The sequence below is a fragment of the Excalfactoria chinensis genome, chromosome 1, assembly GCF_039878825.1.
Source record: "Excalfactoria chinensis isolate bCotChi1 chromosome 1, bCotChi1.hap2, whole genome shotgun sequence".
Lineage (NCBI taxonomy): Eukaryota > Metazoa > Chordata > Aves > Galliformes > Phasianidae > Excalfactoria > Excalfactoria chinensis.
The window spans coordinates 163,670,299-163,689,191 of NC_092825.1; the positions used below are offsets into that span (position 1 = coordinate 163,670,299).

The 18,893-nt window shown below is 41.4% G+C and overlaps 1 protein-coding gene across 2 annotated transcripts in view; it reads right to left on the reverse strand.

The window, feature by feature from the left end:
* FRY (FRY microtubule binding protein) overlaps positions 1-18,893 on the reverse strand; it is a 235,717-nt gene that overhangs the window by 199,857 nt on the left and 16,967 nt on the right. Inside the window, exon 2 of one of the 2 annotated variants that reach the window (XM_072361601.1) lies at positions 7,088-7,260. The exons of the other annotated variant lie outside the window; for it this stretch is intronic. The gene's annotated coding sequence lies outside the window, so the exon portion shown is untranslated. The remainder of the gene's footprint in view (positions 1-7,087; positions 7,261-18,893) is intronic. 2 annotated transcript variants of the gene reach the window in all.

The window sequence follows — 18,893 nt, forward strand, 5'->3', positions numbered from 1 at the left end:
CCCAAACACGAGTATAATCTGTGTGATGAGTGGAATGTGACCAGTCCTGAGGATAAGGACTTGAGGGTCCCGATGGATGTGTGTGCAGCCTAGAAAGCCAATCCGTGTCCTGGGCTACATCAAAAGACGGGTGGCTAGCAGGGCAAGGAAGGGAATTCCCCCTCTGCTCCACTCTCATGAGGCCTCACTTGTAGTACTGCATTCAGTTCTAGCACAAAACAGGCAAAGAGCTGTTGGAGTAGGTCCAGAGGAGGCCATGAAGATGAAGAGAAGGCTGGAGAACCTTTCCTGTGAAGACAGGCTGAGAGAGCTGAGGCTGTTCGATTTCCAGGCAGACTTCATTTCAGGGTTGGCTTAGATTAGACATTATGAATAAATCCTTCACAATAAGAGTAGTGAGGAACTGACACATAGAAGCTGTTGATGCCCCATCCCTGCAAGTGTTCAAGGCTGGGCTGAATGGGGCCCTGGGCAACCTGGTCTATTGGGAACTGTCCCTGTCCAGAGCAGGGGAGTTGGAGCTGGATGGGCTTTAAGGTCCCTTCCAATCTAAGCTACTCTATGAATTCTCATGACAGTCATGCCATAATATTACTTCAGCTTCTTCATTATTTACTAATACCCCACCAACTTTAGATAACTGTTAAGTAGCAGCACTGTGAAGGGGTACTTCAGTGAAAATTTTATATCACCCAGATTCTAAAAAATGATACTGTAAGGTTTTAATCCAAAGGCTTCTTACCATAACTCTCACAGAGAGCCAAAACCAACCTCAGATACAACATAAAAATGATTTGAGAGCCAGATTTTTGCAAAATACTGAATATTGTCTTTATGTCATGCAGAATAAATTAAATATATATATATAAAATCTACTGTCCTAGAAATGTATATATATCCACATATATACAAATATATATATATATATATATATATATATATATATATATATATATATATATATATATGTGCCCCCAGTGGCGCAGTGGTATAAAGTGCTGCCTGTGGCACTGGAGGGCCCGGGTTCGAATCCCCCCTGTGGCGCAGGGGTAGAAGTGCCACTTTGCTACACAGAGGGCTCGAAACCCGGGAGTTGAACTCGATGATCTCTAAGGTCCCTTCCAACTCGCACGATACTATGATACTATGATGATATGATAAACATATGCCCTATCCACAAGTTATCTTAACTAAGTCATAAAACTTTCCAGAAGATTAAAAGGCTTGCATGTCAGCTATAGAAGTACAAGAACTGTCATTCATGGTTTTCTGAGGCCTCTTCCAGTAGAATTACATCCATACAAATCAACAAACTTCTCAGTATAGGTGTGGTACACACAAAGACAAGCAGAGAGAAGGACCAGATCTTCATATCTCATTATTTGTTCTCTCATAATTTGTTCACACAATTCCTGAGCTCTATGCAACACCGTTTTAATTGGGAATGGCAGCAATGGTCAGACTAATCAATAAAGAGATGCATGAAGTGAATGACTCAAATGGGTTTTATTGTATAGCTTCTAAGACAGTGATTAAGAAACTGGAAAAAGTACAATAAAGTGATCTTTGAAGTAAATCTGCCTGCTTTTACACAGGTATCATGTTGATTCCAAATTAGGAACTGAAACCTTTCTATCTCATGTAACACTGAATAACTGCACTAATAGAATGGAATCATCCTATCAAATCTTCAAAAGGCTGCTGCTTCATAACGCTGCTGTTATGGTTGAAATTGTACCCAAACTGACAATCTTGATTTGCTAGTATAGATCAGCACCCACATTAGCCAACATAAGGCCCAGTGCATGTTTATGTAAATGGTTGGACAAAAATCCACTGTGAACAAAACCCAAACCTTTGTGCAACTTTTGCTAAATTTATTTCACTCTCTCTGGAAAGAAAGTAGGTCAGCATATATCTCAAAATAGCACATCAGCACTGAGGAAAAAAAAGTAGTATTTCTTTATCTTCTGACTTTTCAGCTCATTTCTCTGTAGAGGGAAAGCAGAAAGTCTTCCCTTTACTCTACTCTAGGGATGAACCAGTGAAATAAAAGAAAAACAGTTTATTTTTTAACAAGGCCCCCAAATCACTCATCTACACAGGGAAAATGCTAACCACTTATGTCCAAGCAAAAGAGCACTGAGTTGAACCATTTAAGTTTTATCTGAATATAAGCAAGGAAAAAGCCAGGAAGTTTAAAGTGTGTTTAAAATGCTGTACTGGATATGTATCACATCCTGTTCCTTGTACATCGTGTTCCTTCTATCAACAATCTATTTGGTAAAATATTTACTTTGGAATTAAGGACACACTTACTGTGATTTTGTTGTTCATTTTGTGATATTTTGAGAGAGTATGTGCTGTAGCAATAAGAATTGTTGCCTATTCTGTGATACCTTACATGCTTTTCCTCCTCACACACACAAATATTTTCTTTAATATAAGATGCATGTCTCCCACTATTTTTTTTACCTTTTTTTCCACCTCCTCTTTTTAAGGAACCTGAGAGAAAAACAAGGAAGTTAAAAACTCAGCTCCCACACATTTATAGCTACGAAGATTCTGAAGAACTCTTCTGGGTTTAATATTGACAGAACCTGTGTCAACAACTATTACAATATCTTAACATGTAAAGAAAAACAAGAACAGCTATTAAGGAGAATTAGGCAATATTAAATGATACATATCAGCCCTAAAAACTTTACTTACCTTATTCAAGTTAATATCGACACTGCTGGCTACAACATGATAAATGACAGTGATCTGTTTCTCAGAACACTGGTATTTTTAATTAAGAAAAAATTGTATTGCCTCCCCCAGATTCCAAGTGTCAGTCCTCATTTGGCTCTCTGCACTAGTTTAAAATGACTGTTTGGAAGATACTAAACATTGGTGGTATGACCTTTTGAGTTTAGTGCTTTTTATGCAAACAGCAGGAAATCCTAAAAATAGCAAAAACACGTTTTTTAAGTTCTTCATTAGAATAAATTAAAAAAAAAAAAAAATAGTAGTAAAAACAAGAACCCTCCTGCTCTATGCACGCTTCTCTTCAATTTTTGGGCACTGAGCTACTGAGCTTTCATTTATTTTCCTGTATTAGTCCAACCCTGTTTAAATGTCATCCACCAGCTTTTGAGCTGCATATTGAAGTACAGGCATTTTTGGATATACACTCAGACTTTGGTAATTACAGAATTGGACTCCTCCATGCAGCTAGGCTGCAACATGCTTAAAGCCTCTCCAAAAAAGAGACCTGAGAACAACTTCCTAAATCTAGAGGATCTGCACTTTTATTTTACACTCAATAAACCAATGTTTGCTACCAGAACTTAAGTAAAAAATGAGAGCTTTCACAATTAAAGGAGTGAAGAAACGATAGAATTTCTCAAACTTCAGAAATTAAGTCCAAGCACTAAAATAAAAACATTAACTTCGTACATTCTGTGAAGTCTCTATCTTGCATGATTTTAACCTAGCAAACAAAGAACATAATTAAATGCATTTAATTGCATTCTTGGATTACTGCAGATAGCACATCCTGGTGGGTCTCAGTAGACCCTTTTCATTCTTCCAAAAGCTGAAGGCACAGAACTGACTGAGTTCAATCTAAATCTGGACAGTTGTACTCTTGAAAATATTATCAGACCAAATAAATCACACAGCAGAATTTTCTAATGAAGCATTAAAATAAGTAAGAGGAAATAAGTTAATCGTGTTTATGAGCAGCAACAGATAAAATCACCCGTAGCATTCATTTGCTGATGCCAGCAACTCCATTCCCCAAAATCTGTGAGAACATTTGGAAAGATAACATCAACATTTGTCAGACTTCAGTACTACTAATTTTTCTCACGTGCCACCAGTGTAATTAAAAAAAGAAAAACACTGTTCAAGGCCAGGCTGGATGGGGCTTTGAGCAGCCTGATCTAGAGGGAGGTGTCCATGCCTATAGCAGGGGGATGGAATAAATGGTCTTAAAGGTTCCTTCCAACCCAAACCATTCTATGATTCTTATGTAACACAACTATGAATTCAAGGACAGTTACAAGACACCGGCTGATATGCCAAATATGTACTCACTGGTGTGGGAAACCTGTTGCAATGAGATATTATTTTCACTAAGAATCCATTAGTTTAACCGCTGTACGGTTTTATCTTTAACTGCTATGTCAAGGAGAAGCATTAGTCATCAGTCATTTCAAGACACAGTACAGTAGATAAAATAGTCCAGAAATGATCAAAACTAGTCTTTTTGAGTTTGTCTAACTGGAACATATTTGGTTCCATAATTACTGCCAAAAGGTAGTCTAGGGAACAGTGCTCATTACCCAGCTGAGAGAGCTTAACTAGATAGGGTTGTACATTTCCAGACCAGAGTCATGCATTTCATCCTGTCTCATCTGGCACTGATTCCTCTTGTGACTGCATTATTTTGTATAATTTAGGCATCTCCTTCATGCCCTCCAGTGACTGACATGTGGATTTCAGCACATCACAATGCACACCAGGTTGAAAATGCACAGACTGCTGCTGCTGAGATGTGACTTAGAGCCCAACCACAAGTTACACTGAACCTACACATCCAGCCCATCTCTTGCCAGCATGCAGGAACACAGCTTCTTGCAAAGAACATCTCATATGTAAACAAGGAAAATTCCCATATTCATAATGCCCATGGAGGACTAGAACAAATATCACAAATGTTCAGATCTCTGTACTCCAAAGCACAAATATATCCTTTTGCTCCTTTTTAACTGTACCGTCTTGCACGCAAAAAGTGACTACACTGAATAATAAATGACATTACAATTTTCCCAATGTACTTAAAACTATCAGCTGAAAATCCAGAAAAGACAAAATAGAAAAATCTGCACTTAAGTAATCAGCAAAGAACATAAAAATAACTATTCAGTCTGAGAAGCCTGTGGCCCTGCCAAGAGCCTTTGTAGTACTGCTCTTTGAAAGCAAAAGAAAATAATTCTCTCTTCAGTGCAATAGTATTGGGAGCATTGAGGAAGCCAGTACTTCTAGAGATATACTGCTAACAATAACAATGTGATTTACTGTATTAATTACAGGGCAAAATTAACTGACTCCAATAAACCTTATTTTTTGTATGGCAGAAGGACTAAGTAGAGTTTAATAATGACAGGTTAAAACCTATCCAACCTTTTTAGTAGGAGAAAAATGTTTTGTTTTAAGGGAAGGAAGATGATGAATTTCTTCTCATATTGCTCTTTAATTTTCCTCGAGATATAAAAGCACAGTAGCAAGTGCAGTTATTTCAGATATGAGTAAGTATATGTGCAAAATGCTTATACATCTGTTTCCAGTGGTATCAGAATTTACAAAACCGAATACATCCAACTGTTTTCTGTAAGAAATTTCAGCCCTAGGATAGCTCTAGCTAAACACTTGCACTGTATCAGATGAGTTAAAAAACACAAGTTTCTTCAGCTCCTGCCAACTTTCACTGATGTCATGACCAAGAGTTCATAACTACTTGCAGTAAAATATTTTGCATAATCTCATAGAATCATAAGGTTGGAAAGGACCTATAAGATCATCCAGTCCAACCATCCTCCCTTTACCATACCTACAGGAAACCCCTAAGCCATATCTCCTAGCTCCCTATCCAGACGCTTCTTGAACACTGCCAGTGATGGCGACTCCACCACCTCCCTGGGCAGGATATTCCAGTGCCTGACCACTCTCTGAGAAAAAAAGTTCCTTCGTATGTCCAGTCTAAACCTCTTCTGTTACAACTTGTGGCCATTTCCTCAGGTCCTGTTTGTTGCCTGGCAGAAGAGACCAAGCTCCTCCTCATCACAACCTCCCCTCAGGAAGTTGTAAAGAGCAATGAGGTCTTCCCTGAGCCTCCTCCAGGCTAAACAACCCCAGCTCCCTGAGCCGCGCCTCATAAGACCTGTGCTCCAGACTCCTCATAAGTTTTGTTGCCCTTCTCTGGACACGTTCCAGGGCCTCAATGTCTTTCTTGTAGTGAGAAGCCCAAAACTGAACACAGTACTCAAGATGCGGCCTTGCCAGAGCTGAGTACAGAGGGATGATCACCTCTCTGCTCCTGCTGGCCACACTATTTCTTATACAGGCCAGGATGCTGTTGGCCTTCTTGGCCACCTGGGCACACTGTCAGCTCATGTTCAGCCGAGCATCGACCAGCACCTCCAGGTCCCTTTCCTCTTCACAGTCATCCAGCCACTCTGCCCCAAGCCTATAGCACTGCATGGGGTTATTGTGACCAAAGTGCAGCACTTGGCCTTGTTGAACTTCATCCCATTAACCTCAGCCCAGCAATTCAGCCCATCCAGATCCCTTTGGAGGGCCTCCCTACCCTTGGGCAGATCAACACCACCTCCCAACTTGGTGTCATCTGCAAACTTATTTAGCTTGCACTCAGTTCCCTCATCCAGGTCATCAAAGATGTTAAACAAGATGGGCCCTAGAACCGACCCCTGGGGGACACCACTTGTAACAGGTTGCCAGCAGGACTTAACTCCATTAACCACTACCCTCTGGGCATGACCCAGTTCCTTACCCAAAGAAGGGCACGACCCTCCAGCCAGTTCCTTACCCAAAGAAGGGTATACCTGTCTAGGCCACGGGCAGCCAGTTTCCTCAGGAGGATACTGTGAGAAACTGTGTCAAAGGCTTTGCTGAAGTCTAGGTAGACTACATCAACTGCCTTACCCTCATCTACTAGCCTGGTCACCCATTGTTGCATGGGATAATCTTAATGAGTCTTACTATAGTTTTGTAGTTCATGTTTAAAGCTCATAAGAATAATCCCAAAACCTGTCATTGCCAAGTACTTAAAATCACACATATAATCCTTTTTAGTAAGAAACATATATACAAGTTTCAAAATCGTAATGTGCCTAATGTTTTATAGTTTTGGCCTATGCATATATATATTTTAGAACATTTACTTAAAAATGGATAATAGCTGTCACTTTTATTCAATAAAGAAATGCATTCATAAACCAACGGACTTCACTACAATATTCATTCTTGGTAACCAAAATCTCTTGTACAGTCAGGAAGACACAGTACTTAAGAGTCTTACCTCTTCCTGAAGCAACAGTTTCCAGTAGTGATTTCTCTTAGTGCTTTAACTTTTCAATGTAATTTTCATAGTTTCTTAGTTCAGGATGAGATGGGTTAATTGCAAGCAGTATGGATGGTATCTTGCTTGCTTCCTGAAGATCACTGCTTTGCATCATGCGCCATCACAACTACCTAGGAAAAAAACAGTCACTTTAAACTCCAGTCACCTGGACAACAGGAAATATTACTGCTTCCAGTTCAGATTAAACAAAAGCCAAGTCTTAAAATATAACCTTAAAAACTGTATTTATCTACCAAACATTTCATAATACACTCTGTTAAAAGGATTCTTGCATACTTTCCTCCATCCTGTTGTATACAGACATAAAACAAGTGGAAAAAATTTATTGTCAATTATTAATCTTACAATCCATCTTCTTCACTGACAATATGAAGCAGACTTCCTTTTTTCTTGTAGGGTTCTGGTCAGAAACTGCCAGTAACAGGAGAGTTACACTGTAATTCCTTTGAAGAAGTAAACACACTGGGGCCTCTGAAAAATGTCAGGAGTAGGTATCTACTTTTACTGTTTGGCTATAGCTGGAAGGTCCTACTAGAACAGATAATAGTATTTTCATTTGGTGCTACTATAGGTATCCAGTGGGAACCTTGCAATTATAGCCTAACAGTAGAAGTAGATTCCTCTTTTAATACAGTCTAATATCAGCTTCAGGATCAGGAACAGAGGTTATTCACCCATAACCACTCCTCGAGACGGGCTATCTATGTACATTTGTTTTCATGCTATATGGAAGGACCACAAAGCTAATATAACTTTTCCTCACCTGGACTGGTGGAAATCTCATCCCCCAAAATCCCTACATGCAGATTGCCTTTGGACTGGAGACTGGATGTGGTAGCAAAGGAGCATTAAGTTGTCTCCTCTGTCCTTCCCCAAGCACCACACTCATCCTATTAAGGCACATCTCTTCCAATGTGTCCTTCTCAGACTTAGTGCTGTTACAAAATGCAGCAATGGGAAGGAAAGGGAGAGGTTTCAGCAGATCCCAGCACACACAAAGGGCAGCCAGAGACTGCCACCTGTACCGTGTCTGTGTTCAGAACCACTGGAAGCATATCTGGGGACAGTGCTTATGAGAGCTGTCCCATGATGGTCACACTGAAGACACCCACAGAGCTTGGTTACCAAACCCAACCTGAATTTCATTGCTACAAAGACAGTTTAAATACTACTTAAATATGTGATGTAAGAAACCTTACTTGCTTCAGAAAGCCAAGTGCCTAGAAGCCAAAAAGCTTCACTGTTGAAGTATTTGTATTTCAAGGAAAACCCCTTAGAAGTTTATGGCATGTGTGAGTGAACCAACAATCTACATACATCAGTCCATCCCCAGGCTGATAGGATAGGACAGGTGGGATGAACCTCCACTGGTTCTCTCTGACAGTCTCTTACTCCATGCTCGGCTAGTTCAGTACTGGCTGCAGCTGCTCAGGCCCTCATCCAACCAGAGCATCTGTCAAAACACCTCCAAGGGTGGAGATCCACAACCTGGCAGGACAACCACCATGCTGTTAATCAGCCTCTTGAATCTCCATCTGACTATCTAGATCCATGGCAAAAAATAAGGCAATACAACGCCAACAGTATTACCTGACCTGTACAGCCAAAAGAAATGTTGGACCCTGTGCTTAATCAAAAGATTCAATATTAGCAGCAAATTGTCTCCCATTTGATACCTCACTCGGTGCTGCTTTACAAACCTGTCTCCTCTCCTCACCTTTCCTGTAACAGCAGAAACCACCTCACTGTTTCACTATTTATTATTAAAGGGCTTAAACACTTTTTTTCTCTATTTCCCTTTTGGATAACCCTTTGCAACTATCTTCCATAAAAACAAGTGTAGCTGTACCTGCATTTTAAGAAACAATGCCCTAAATTCAGATAATTCTCTTGTTCCACATATATACTTAAGAATTCAAGTTTCCTGAACATTAAGAGAAATATCAAACTGTGGCATCTGACTCAAAAGTCACTGAGATGGAACAGTGATGGCTCAGATCTGCACCATCAAACTGTCTGCAAATTGAGCTCTCTCTGTGTATGCTACACTCCAGTTGCATTTTGAAGGTAAGGTCCCAGTGCCTAGATGCAGTTTTAGTTTTGAAAAATAAAAACTGACAGACTGGATCTGACAGGTCCCTGCAACTACTTCAGTTCCTCATCTCCCCGCTGAGAAGTTGATTCACGTCTGTGAGATGCTGTAAGAAATGTGTTAGATTTTTTGACAAAAATAGGCTATTGGGTTTTAAGCCAACCAACCAAATCCTAGTAATGCAGAATGGTATTGTTTGGATCATCACCATCAATGCAATGGATTTAGTCTGTCATCTGTGTAATACTAAAAGATTGCGCCTCTCATTAAAAGCAATCAGCTGTTTCTGCATGTCCATGGTGCAAATTACACTTTCCAGTCCCTCATAGCCTGAAGCCATTACCCTTCGCTTAGTGGGAGAAAGAGGAGGGTCTGGAGGAAAGGAAGGGAGTGCTTTCTCTAAGATAGACTGTCAGACCACTGCTGTATCTCCTGCCTTTCATGGCCTTATTTTACTTCAAAGAACATGGGCAAGCTGAACCAAGCAGTCTCCAGCCAGAGGACACAACTGTGTGCAAACATACAGCTAGTTAATCCCATACTTATAGAGCACAGCTTCTCCAGAACCAGTGCAAAAAACAGACCCTGGACACAGCTCAACAGAAAAACATGCAAACTGCAAAACAGAATACAGCATGGGTATAGTGAGTTTAAATGCAAAGTGTTGCACAAGCTTGTTTTCTACTCATCCTTCTCAATGCATTTCTTGGCAAATTTGCTACTCCCATACAGGTATTTTCTCCATGAAACTATAACTTTCTTAGCTCAGTGCTTTGTTACATCAGTCTCACGCATTCAATACAACGTGCGTAACTCACAGAATCACAGAATGGTCTGGGTTGAAAAGGACCACAAAGATCATCTCGTTTCAACCCCCCTGCTATGTGCAGGGTCACCAACCACCAGATCGGGCTACCCAGAGCCACATCCAGCCTGGACGGAGTTATCAAGTCGAAGAGATCATTAGCACTTAGACTGTGCCCAACTATTTTTGCCTGAAAAAGCAGTATTTTCATTTGTAACTCTTGCAATTCTTTCTCTTTTAAATACTAGTGCTGGTCATTTCTGAAATAATTCTTATATTATAAAACAATATTCAAAAATGTATTGAAAATTATGGTCTTAATTTTAAAAAAATGCACTGAGTTTACAGCTGTAAACAAGACATCCCAAAACATGGTTTGTCAAAATACACGCTGTTCTTCAAGAAATGAAGTAACTAGTGAAGGTAGCAGCTGCATCCCTTCAGCACCCTCTATTGGCCTTCCTGCAGCACCTTGCCTTGTGTTCTCAGCATTGCCTCTTGTTTTATACTCAGTGTTGCTGGACGTGCCATACGTTAGCCCATCTCTGCAGATGGCCAGAATTTATGTAATTAGAAGGGTAAAATGTTTGTTTGTTTGTTTGTCATTTTACCAGCCCTATTTGTCTGATATTTCTAACAAATGCTAATACTGAATGGCATCTCATATGCAGCTCCCAGCAATACAAACGACAGCTCTGCAGAAAGACCTGCTCTCGTAGAACTGAGAACTTAACAATAGACACAGTATGGAGAACAGCATCCACAAAAGACAGTACTCAAGCCACATCCCATGGAGCGAGCAGATAAATAAAGTCCAGATGCCAAAGACAAGGTGATCTAAATATAAGCTCTGCACACTGCCTTCTGGTGAGCAGCCAGATGGTGCAATTTCCAGCGGCAGAGACCCTCAGCCCTGAAAGCCCCGCAGCTGCGTCCTAAAGCCGGCTCAGGCTCTGCAGCGGCAGATGTGAGCTGCATCAGGGCGGCAGAGGGAGGAAGAGGGGGAGGCAGCTGGGCTGGGGAAGCGGCCCTGGGGGACATCGGGATGCTGAGGGCTGCTCCTCAGGGGAGGTCAGGGTGCGAGAACCACCCTGGGGCTCTCCTAATATTTCTATGATTGTCAGCATCAAAATGGTGCTAATTAAAACTGATGGTGAGACAATAGCCTCCAGAACACGCTGACATGCATGGGCTTTAGTCAAGGCAGTTTGTAGTACTGTTCATTAGAAAGCATTACTACTGAATTTCAAATGCTAACATGCCCACTTCTATGTTGGGTAATCATTATTGTAATGCTTAGTGGGGATGGAGAAGGCAATCTGACATGGAATAGAAACATCTCTTGCACAGAACAAAAGCAAAATGATCCCACAGAATCTGCGCAGTTCATTCGAGGTCACAAGGCTGAAGCCTGAGGTGGACCCCGACTGGAGCCACATCCACAAACCTAAGGAAGGAAGAAAAGCAGCCAAGTCTTTGCAAATCACAGTCAGCACTCATCGATTTATCAGGTATTTCCAGGTTTTATTTATTTACTTACTCTTCATTTATACTTAGGGCAAACATTTTCTTTGTTTCATTATTTTAAGACAAAATTACCATTGCATTCTTCCTCCCTCCCCCCCCCCCCCAACCATGTTTGAAAGCTCTGCTTAAACAGATGGAAGTGGCTTCCTCTAGAACTTGGCTGCTGGATCGCAGGTTCCTTACGCAAGGAGCTCCTTTGCATAGCAACCCCGCGGGTGGGGCTCCAAACAGCAACTGCCCCACACGTGTTTTGCAACTCAACGCAAGGGAAAAGAGAAAAAGATGCACGAGCTGTTGGCTATGAGGGGAAGCACTGCCATTCTGTAGGAGAAATGGAACTTGGTTTAAAAACAAGGCTGAAAAGCAACACGGAAGAATCAAAGGCAGCTAAAATATTTCCCACCCAAAGTTGTAATTAGTTCTGAGATAATAATGTGATCATGATTATTGGGAGAAATAATGTATGCAGAGAACAGGTTATTTCCTGCAGAGAAACATGTAAATACTCTGCTGTAATGCCACCCATCTGCCCCTCCCACTGAATACCGAAACGATTTCAACTTATCAAAATGCCGTGTTAAAAAATCACTGGGAAAACAGCTGGGTCTTTCAATAGTTAGAGAGGAAGTTTCGCTATCAGGATCTTCTCGTTGAGAAAGTAAACGGAAAGATGTGAACATGAACAATAAAGTCACTATTAACTGAATTTCAGGAATAAAATTAATTTTATTTTCTACGTTTATGCTGTTTAAAGTAGATGGAGGTATAAGCCTTTTACACTGTTTCCCACAGTGCTCTCCTGGACAAGCTCACAACACTGCTGGGTAATGAACTGGATGGATGACTAGTCCAGGGAGTGGTAGTGAATGGAGTTAAACCCAGCTGGCAAGCAGTCACATGTGGTGTTCCCCTGGGGTGGGCACTGGGGCCTGTCCTGTTCAACATCTTTACTGATGACCTGGATGAGAGCATCCTTAGGATGTTTCCACATGACACCAAGTTGGGAGGACATGCCCATCTGTCTGTGGGTAGGAAGGCCCTACAGAGAGATCTGGACAGGCTGGATCATGGGGCTGAGTCCAATAGGATGAAATTCAACAAGACAAAGTGCCAGGTCCTGCGGTTTGGACCCAACAACAACAGGCAACAATACAGGGTTGGGGCAGAGTGGCTGGAAGATTGCATGGAAGGAAAGGATATGGGGGTGTTGTTCATCTGAGCGCCAACCATCTGCTAGCGGTGTGCCCAGGTGTCCAAGAAGGCCAACAGCATCCTGGCCTGTATAAAAAAATAGTACTGCCCAGTACTCAGCTCTCGTGAGGCTGCATCTCCAGTACCACGTTCAGTTTTGGGCCCCTCACTGGAGCATGTCCAGAGAAGGGCAATGAAGCTGTGAGGGGTCTGGAATGCAAATCTGACGGGCAGTGGCTGAAGGAGTTGGGATTGTTCAGTCTGAAGAAGAGGGGGCTCAGGGGAGACCTTATCGCTCTGTTCAGCTGCCTGGAAGGAAGGTGCGGTGAGTTGGGGGTCAGCTTCTTGTCCCGTGTAACAGCAACAGGATGAGAGGGAACGGCTTCAAGTTGCAACAGGGGAGATTCAGGATGGTTGGATGTCAGGAAAAATTTGTTCTTCGAAAGAGTGTTCAGACACTGGAAGGGGCTGTCCAAGGAGGTGGGGGACTCACTGTCCCTGGAGGTGATGAAGAAACATTTAGACGTTCTAACAGACATGATTTAGTGGGGAAGTATTGCTGGTAGGTGGACAGCTAGACTGGATGATCCTGGAAGTCTTTTCAAACCATGGTGAATCTATGATAGAAGAGATCACTTTTGAGACATAGAAATAAATATTCTGTGAGAGAACCGAGGAAACCAGTACTTCTAACATCACTGAACGAAAAGTTATTTGGCCATGCACTACCTTGTTCATAGAAATGATTTTACCCAGCAAGGAAAGACTCCTTTGGGTTTGCTTGACCAGGCCAAAGCAGCAGGAAGCTCCCAATTGGTGCATATATCTCCAAAAGGCAACTTGAGCATTTCTGCCTAATCCACACCATGCATACACCTCCTGTTTTCATGCTCTGAAAGACAGCCAGTATTAGTTCTTACTGATGCTTCAGCTGTTATCATACAGGTTTCTTTTGTACAGGAGCCTTTTCTGATGACCACACTCCTTTGTGTAGAAAAGAGATCTTCCTGGGTCTAAAGGAATGCACCACATGAGGAGTCTGAGATGCATCGCTGACATTCCGCAGCAGACTGATAAATGTACCAATGCTCTCCTTAGGCACTACTCTCTGTTTTATTATACAGCCCCTAGAGCCCAATTTGACAAAATGCTTCTTACCAAACATACATAAGGTCAAGCTGATTTTTAATAACATTTATCTAATTTGTAACAAAATGTTCATCTTGCCAACTGACTGTACACCCACATTACTATTTGCAAAGGCGGCCTGCTGGTTTCAGTGCTCCTGAAACCATTTACTTATCTTCCTTTCTACCAGTAAATTAAGCGAAGCAGAATGAATATCTCAACAACCATAACCTGACAAATGAGGGCTGAGATCATAGAATAGAGATGACCTTGTTTGCCCCCACTATGGCAGGACTTGGATCACCAACCCTCAAAATGGTCACCCATAGCTCCCTAATGTCTCCCCTGAGAGATCAAAACTGATGGTAACTTCGACAATCACCATTAATAAATGCCATCTTTTTCTGATCTTAAGCTCTCCCATCTCTGCCTGTTTTCCAAGACCTTTTTAAACACAGTGGTTCTATGCAGAATCCACCTCAAAAGTGCTGTAACCGCCCACTTCTGCCAAAAGTGAAAGGGACTGAAATAGATGTTTACTTAAAAGGCACTGACATCTAACAACAACAATGAAACAAAAACCGAGAATCAAAACAAACTGAATAAAACCCACGAAGCAACAGCAGCAAGAAAAACCCATCACCACAACTCTCCCTCTGCTTTCCAAAACCACTGTAATAAAAGAATAAATAAAGATAAATAGGGTTTTGCAGGAACACTGGTGCTCCAGGATCTGACTTTGCTATTGACCACCAAAAGACCTCAGTACACTTCAGCCACATGAGACCAGCACAAGGATGCTGCCTCCTAGGAAGCAGTATGCCGTCCTAGTGCAAGTGTGGCCAGCTGTGTCTTGAGTCTTGGTTTGGTGGGGAAAGGAGGAGTGGAGGTTCATTTCAAGTAGAATATTAAAAAAAAGCAACAAAACTTCAATGATCCTGGCCCTGCCACATTTAGTAATCTCTGGATCAAAATCCACAACCAAGCTAGGCCTCATCTCAACTTACGTGTTCTATACTTGCCATTGATGTAGCCATCTGTCATGCCTTAATAGTAAAGGAAGCATCAAGAACTTCAAACTGAAGAATGAAGTCAAAAGATCAACAGAAGCAGCACGTAAATGACTTTTTAGTTTGCAATGCCAATTTGCTGCCCACTTACTTATTACCACAGTAAATGACAAAAATAGGAATGCTAATCCTAATGCTATCTGAAAACTTTGAGCTATTAGAGCCAAAGTTTCTAAACACTATCTGCCAAAAAAATGCAAAACCAAACTCAGGATGCCCAAATCTGGTAATAGTATTGCCCTGAATAATAACTTTAATACACTTTCTAGCTGTTGTGTGTGTGACAATCTCAAAAACAAATTCTGAATAAGAATCATGAAGACCGACAAAACAATAGGGTAAATTAAAAAGGAAAAAAAAAGACCTTCAGTTGCGAAATTCTTTAAAAGATGACTTCATTTAGGAAAACTAAACAATTCAGAAAGCATCACTGAGGGCGCCTTTATACCAGCAATCAATATTGCTTTCTTCAATCGTACAATAAACCACTGTTAATCACACTGCCAGCCAACTGCTTCAGAATTAAGCAGAGAACACTTTATTCAAAACTTAGGCTAACAAAACCAAATGAACATCTATCTCCACCAACATCCTTTTCTCAAAAGCATTAATACTGAGCAAAGCTCTTGATCACAGAATCACACAATATTCTGAGTGGGAAAGGACCCACAAGGATCATCGAACCCAACCCTAAGCTCCACAAAGGACCACCCAAACTCATGTGCTCCCTGAGCTCCGGCACTCGTGGCCGTGCCCACCGCCCTCTGGTGCAGCCCCTTTCCCTCACCCCCAGCTGCCCTCCCCTGACAGCTCCATGCCGTTCCCTCGGGCCCTGTCGCTGTCACACAGAGCAGAGCTCAGCGCTGCCCCTCCGCTCCCTGTCAGGAGCTGCAGCCGCCATCAGGCCTCCCCTCAGCTCCTCTGCTCTGGGCTGAGCACAACAGGGGCCTCAGCCGCTCCTCACACACCGTGCACTCAGACCCTTCCCCATTTTTGTGGCTCTCCTTTGGACTCTCTAATAGCTTTATGTCCTTCTTACGTTGTGGCACCCAATCCTGCACTCAGTGCTGGAGGTAAGGCCACACAGCAAAGCGGGACAACTGCTTCCTTCATTCGGCCTGACACACCCACGGTACGGTTGGCCCTTCTGTCTGCTGCGGTGCATTGCCGACTCGGATTCAATTTGCCACCAAATAGAGCATCCAGATCCCTTTTGGTAGGGCTGCTCTTCAGCCCCTCAACCCCCCAGTATGTACATTGAGCCAGGGCTGCCCTGTGTTCCAGGAGCAGAACCCAGTCTAAGTGTCCGCCTACCACCAATATCTCCTCAGCAAGCCGTGCCCCCTTAGTACAAGATTTTGAGATACACACTGTATGCACTCATTTTTGAGCTGTAATTACATGGTCATAACCTGATCATAAACATCCTCTAGGGAACATGATGAGGTGTTTGCTTTAATGGGGACTTTGTAGTAAGTTGTTTAGGAAACGTAATGCATTAAAATGGTAAAAGCAAACACATCTGTAATTAAGCAAACATTATTTTTATGAAAATTACTACACATTAGTCCATTTTTTTCTTGATTAATTGCATTCACCTTGTGAGCAGAGAAACAAAACTAATAACTTCAACATTCTTGCATGCAAGCCAAATGTGTGTACTTTATTTATTTTAATGAAATATAGCTCCTGATACTGGGATTTCTGAACAGGAATTTATGAGAAGTTTGCTACAGGGCAGCTGGGCTGGATTTTGAACTCAGCATACATTCACTGACTTCAATCACAACGTTTACACAAATAAATGACATATTTACTAAGCAAAACTGTTTATACAGGCATGATGCCTTCAGTTCTTTGCTCCAGAAGATCTACAGTGTTTATCCCAGCAAATAGCTTTCTCTTACTTTGCATCAGAGATAAAAATCTTTGGCCGTAGCAGGCAGATTTTTATCCCTTTTGAAACAGTGTGTCTTTAAACTGTATCAGGACACTTACATGCACTGTTCTTTAATTCAAGATGGCCTAGGACACCTTATTAGATTACTACTGAAAAAGATTCAGAGATTAAACTGCTGTTTTTTAATATAAAGTGAAAAGAAGCTAAGGACACAGGCACAAGGTTTCCTCCTGCCCTACTGAACCCTACAACATGCAGTCATTTATTTCTGTGGTATTTTAAACCGATACAGTGATACATGCAGCCTGGCCATATGCATAACATGTTATAAGCTTGGCATTTTGGAACTTTCTGATTTATGCTTGTGCACTCTTAGCACTGTGGAGTACTGCACTGCAAATGTATTCTTACATATGAGCCACTGGTGCTTTGGTTAGAAGTTTACGCAAAATCCTACCACAGTCAAACACCAACATGCTTCTCTGAGGTTTTTTAAAGTAAAAACCATGCATGAATATCAAAGAGCACACTGTAAATGATCGTTTCTAATCTTAGACATGTATCAATTATTCACTAGCTTATTCTTCTTGTGCTTTATCGTACAGACTTCACCATGGTAACACTATTCTTCATTTCCTAGCCTTAATCAGTGAATCTTTAAACTAGTATTAGATTTAGCTGTTGGATTACTTGGTATTCTTATTATACCACAAATGCAGAAGTGAACAGTGTCTGTTTTGTTGCACCACGAACCATGGAGTTTGCAGGATAACAGTATGCCTCCATTTGCTTAGCAGCATGAGAGGTTAACTTTTCTAAAAAGGAGCTGGTTCCTGCTTTACTTACTAAGCATAAAGACTCTGAATCACCACCAGGAAACTCAGAATGTAAAAGGCATGAATGTAACGTCCTCAGGCAATAGTTACTCTGAGCTCCTTACACGGTCCATATTTCACGGACCATACATTTTAAAATCCCTATTAAGGTTTAGAATCAAATCACTTGTTTTCAGTAAGTAACTGAACTCAGAACACGTTCACATCTGACAGCCATCTTGGTGCTATAAACCTTACAAAAGACACGACTTCAATTTGACTGTTTTCTTTCCTCTTCTTTGTATGCATAGCCATAGCTATACATATCATTTTTCATCTTCTCAAAATCAATATTTTTTCTAGCAGCTTTTTCTCCTTTCCTGTTTTTCTGCCCCTCTCCTTTCTTTCTAATTCTCTTTTTCTTCGTTATCTTTTTCCCCCTGTATTTCCCCAGTACTCTTGACCCTATTCATCTTCTCCTTCCTTTCTGCCATTCTGTCACACAGTCACACTTCATTTTCCTACACCTCAATTTGTGAGGCTTTCTTTTAATTAATTATTAATCCAGAAGACACATCCTTAATGCTTTAACACTGTACCATTCCTGCCTTCAACTTATAAAGCAAATCAACGTTTCCTCTTTGCCCCACTCTCACACTGGGTCTCTAGGGAGCACCAATCAAGCTGTGCTTTTGAGAATGTCATTAATTTTGATGCTGGCAGCAATTTCTAACATTTCTTTTATATGTAAAATTCTATCTATAATATTGCTAGAATGGAAGCAACAGCCTTTCCTAGTAAGTCCCTAATATCATTCTCTCATAATTCTTTTATAGAATAGTGAACTATGTGATACATTCCCTTGAAGAATAATTAACCCCATGCCGGATAAATGTAAAAAAGGTGCAATTCATTTTCCCACAGGAATTATCACACCACAAAACCTGAACAGATAAGAAATTCTGGGGTATCACAGTAGGATGGATATTGTCTAGAAAGAAGAACTCTTAGTTGTTCATGGCTGGTTAAGACTTCATTGTCCTTGACAAATCTGCAAGCCTTGGTGAACCTTTCCTTTGGGTCTGTCCTGCTCACCAGTGGCCTCCTGCCACCTGAAAGCAGGAATTACTAGGCTTGTACTGAGCGGCTGTCAGCTGTCCTGCAATGGAGCTGAGCACGTTGCATTGGTTTCCTTGCGCTGCTCTTTCACCCAAA